Here is a 4,493-nt window from a genome sequence, read left to right as displayed (position 1 = left end):
AGAAATTATTTGAGTAGAATGGAAGTTATCTCTTCTTTCAAAGTTTTGTACAATTCAGAAGTGAAACCATTGGGACCTGCACTTTTCTTTGTTGGAAGATGATTTATTAATGATTAAATTTTTGTTAGTAATCCTGTTTGAAACATACCCACACATATTTACAGTGAGAGGCAGTCCACGTTATCACCTCTCTTTTGCAGTATTTCAGCACTTTACTTAACTCCAATCTAAGCACTGGTATATGATTTTATAATTCTGTCTTCTTAAAAGTATGCTGTTAGGATGCCTTTTACTCTTTTGCAGTATTTCAGCACTTTACTTAACTCCAATCTAAGCACTGGTATATGATTTTATAATTCTGTCTTCTTAAAAGTATGCTGTTAGGATGCCTTTTATCATTTCATTTAGTTATATACATTCCTGATCATCTGAATATTTATTTTCCTTACAAAAATATATAATCAAAATAAAGAGATGTTTGAGGTTGCTTCAGTGTTCAAGTTTACTTGTTTTTCTTTTTCTCCAGCTTTCCTTCAGTTGTCCTGAATATCCCCAACATGATTCTAGTAATATTTCTCTGCAGTTCACTGTGTAGCATCTGTATGTCTTCACAAATCATTGACACTCATGAAGGTAAAGTACAGAGTAAGGGTATTTTGTGTATAGCTTGATGTCATTAATGCTTTTTTTATTTTAAGGCATTGCTTCTCTCAGGTAAGGCTTTAAAGAAGACATAGTCATGCTTAACAACTATAGGGAAAATAGTTAATTAAAGGCTATTACACTTTCCCTTGGGATGAATTTCACCTGCCAAGGACATTACACTGAGGTATTATTAGCTCTGTGGACTGACATTTAAATTTAGTACAACGCTGCTGTGTCACATCTTCAGTCTGACAAAATCCTATGTAGCTGTGAAGCTGTTCCCAAAAGACAGACTAGCTTCTTGAACTTCAAATATGGTTTTAGAGAACTTATAGGGCTTTCTTGCTCAGGAATACCTTGGTATTTCACACTGTTCATAGCAGATTAAGACTGGATCAGTCTTTTTTTTCTTTGCAGAGGTTTTTGCTGTAGGGCATGTGCAGTCACCAGAAAGACAGAGAGAGACAGAGACAGTGAGAAATCACCCCCCAGGGGGGATGGCCATGCCACAATCCCTTCTCTATTCTCCTCTCGAGATCTTGGGCACACATGCACACGCGCCTTGCATGAGTTTAAGCCACTGGGTCCGGTACTCAAAGTGCGGTCAGCTACATGGGAGTCCAGCATCATAGCCATTACACCAACTGCTGGTCCCAAGACTGGGTAATTCTAAAAGGTAGCAGCGTACGATTACAGTCTACTTGTCATTTTTTGTGTCTTGAGTTTGGTGTTTTAATGGTGTACCTTTGAAATTTGGATTTTCGTGGCATACAACCTACAAATCAAATATTGCCAATAGAAATTACCAATAGCAATGTGATTAAAGTGTGATCCTCAGTCTTGAAAAAGAATAGTGCATAACGTTCCCTCAAGTTGAAGTACTATCATTTATCATTCCCTAGTTCAAAAATTTTGATTGTTTTTTTCCTATCATAAGAGAAATAAACATTTTGTACATTGTTAAAATAAAAGAAAATAAATATTCCCAAATATATATAAAAAAAAGAATAGTGTCTTTGGTTGAGCAGTCAGTGTCAATCTGGAATTGTCTATTAGAACTTCTCAACTACTGCATTTCTTCTAGTGAAGGTATTTGGCACAGGGAATTCAATCTTTTTAGGTACCTTTGTTTGTGTTAGATTATTTTCGGTTTTATTGACCTTAGATTTTAGTTTATACAGCTTTTTCTTTTGAATCTCAGGTTCTCTTTGAAACAGTTCCATTCTGGATTTCTGGTGTACAAATAGAGCTGTGTTAGGCAGCATCATCAGTTCCTATACTCAGTTCCCATGCTTCACTTATTCTAGCCGCATGTCATGTTGGGCCCTTGACATGCTGGATATTCTGTCTTATATAATGATCAGGATAGTTTCGAAGACTGATAAGTTCAAAGGTAGGGGATAACAACCCTGGTGAAACTGCAGGTGGTTTAGTGGGAGAAATGCTAATTTTGAAAGTGTACAAGGTCCTCAGCTGCACCTCCTGCATCTCCTTACTTCCTTCTGCCCTCCTACCACATTATTTTAATGTGGTCCTTAGTTATTCAACACTTATGTTGATTCCTTGTCTTAAATACTGTGGCTCCTGCAAAACACGGATGTGGAAATGTCTCTCTATCTTGTTTGTTGAGTTATTACAGCTTCACTAGAGTTGCTCCATATTGAACTCCAGAGTGGTTGTGCTAATTTAAATTCCCTCCAACAATGTAGGAGAGTTCCCTTTTCGCTACCACCTCACCAGGACTTATCATTATTTATTTGTATATTTTAAAAATTTTAGCCACTGTGACTCGGTTTAAGTGGTATCTCATTGAGTTATTGATTTTCATTTCTCTTATGTTAAGAAATTTTGAGCACATTTTCATATACTTTTTGGCTATTCATGTATCTTCCCTGAACAGTTGTCTGTTCAGTTCATTTCCTCATCTTTTAATTATAAACTCCCCAGTACTTGTTCTTTGTATTTTAGATCATAGCCATTCTGACTTGAGTTATGTATACTTCAGCATGCTTTGGATTTTCATTTTCCTTATTATAAGTGATATATTTCTTCATATGCTTTGTGTCCATTCACATGTCTTCAAGAGTTGTCTGGTCAGACCAGCTGCCCATTGTAAAGTTGTATCATTAGTATTTTTGTGAGTGTGCTGCTTTTGTTCTCTGTATATTCTGGTTTCAATGCTGTATCTGGGGTATTTTTATAAATAATTTCTATTTTGTTAAATTTTAATTAAACATTAAACGTTTTATGTTCTATTGAATTTCATTTGCAAATGTTTTTCTGAGGATTTTTGCATCTATATTTATCAGGAATATTGGTTTGTAGTTTATATTTTGTCGTGTGTTTGCTTTTGGTATCAAGGTGAAAGTGGCTTCAAAAGATGAATTTTGGAGGTTTCCTTTCCATTGGATATTTATGAATAGTTTGATGAGAACTGGTGTTAATTCTCCTTTAAAAGTTTTGTAGAAGTCCAGCCAGGTGACGTGGTGGTTAAAGCCACTGAATACTACATAGCCAACCTGGCAGTATGAGTCCTAGACCCAGTGACTTTAAAGACACACCGGTGATGAGTGTGTGCATGTCCAAACTCCTGAGAGAAAAATGGAGCAGAAAGGAAGAATAATTTCTCACATTCCTCTCCTTCTCTCTTTTTCTGCCCTTCATCCCCATGTTGTGCAAGCACAGACACCATATAGCCTAAACAAATGAGCAAACAAACAAACAAATAAATAAATAAAAGGAAGAAATAATTTAAAAAAAGACTGAGAATGGGAAAAGGCTTTTGTAGAATTTAGAAATTAAACCATCAGGACTTGGGCTTTTCTTTGTTGGGGAGATTATTACTGAATTTCATTGCTTCCTTTTTAGTATATTTAGGCTTTCCATTTGATGATATGATCCAGGTATAATATTTTTTTTCTTTAGGGTGCATGTGCATGCTGGAGAAACAGAGAGACAGAAAGTGACAAATAACTGCCCAGGGGTAATGACCACTCCACAATCCCTTCTCCTTTATTGTTGAGATTTTGTACACACACACACCCCTCCGCTGTGAGTTTCAAGGACTTGAACCATGATTGTCCATGTGCAGGTCCTGTGACAAAAATATTTGCTATCTGCTGATTCTGGTCCAGGTATATTTTATATGTCTAGAGAATAGTTTATTTCCTCTAGGTTTTTTTTTTCTTTTTTCCAATTTATTTATTTGCATTCATTCACTGTATATCATTACAGCATACAAAATGAGATTTTCCATCCAGAGTATACTGTATTTTGTCTCAATCAAGCACATCAACAAACATGTTATTGTCAGCAAATGATCGTCCATTTCTTGTTTTCTGTATGTTTTGCTTTTTTCTCCCCATCCTTGGTTCCCTATCTCTTACCCTCTGCCACCTCCTGCTCTCTTCCCACACTGTCTCTGGTATCTATGTTTGCTTTCTATATCATTTTCCCCCCCACATTTTATTGAATCACCAAAGACCCTAGTCAATCCAAATACCCTCATAGCAAACATAGGTGACACACACATTTCCATGAGCACAAGTCTAACTTTACGCATCCTATAAAGTAGCACCTAGCTGGGGCTACATATCCTACTGCAGTCATTGAATAGATATATTGTTTTTTCCCTGAAACTCCTAGAATTATTTCCACCCCTCTTTCTGACCCCCTGTCCCTTCCCACACATCTCTCACACCTCCGGTGTCCAAAATTGTCCTCCATTCCCTTCCCACCCACATTGCATTGATCACACAATTTCCTACATAACCTAACTACTTTCAATGGTGAGTTCACTCGTTACTACTAAGAAAACCAGTTTTTACTTAAATCAAAGAAATGCCAAG

The 4,493-nt window shown here is 36.4% G+C and overlaps 1 long non-coding RNA gene across 1 annotated transcript in view; it reads left to right on the top strand.

Moving 5' to 3' along the window:
- LOC114004707 (uncharacterized) overlaps nt 1-4,493 on the top strand; it is a 26,094-nt gene that overhangs the window by 14,486 nt on the left and 7,115 nt on the right. The window contains exon 2 of the long non-coding RNA XR_003546778.1: nt 527-633. This is a non-coding gene — a long non-coding RNA (uncharacterized LOC114004707). The remainder of the gene's footprint in view (nt 1-526; nt 634-4,493) is intronic.

The sequence above is a fragment of the Tupaia chinensis genome, unplaced genomic scaffold (genome assembly GCF_000334495.1).
Source record: "Tupaia chinensis unplaced genomic scaffold, TupChi_1.0 Scaffold139668_1, whole genome shotgun sequence".
Lineage (NCBI taxonomy): Eukaryota > Metazoa > Chordata > Mammalia > Scandentia > Tupaiidae > Tupaia > Tupaia belangeri.
This window is presented reverse-complemented; position numbering and strand designations above follow the sequence as displayed.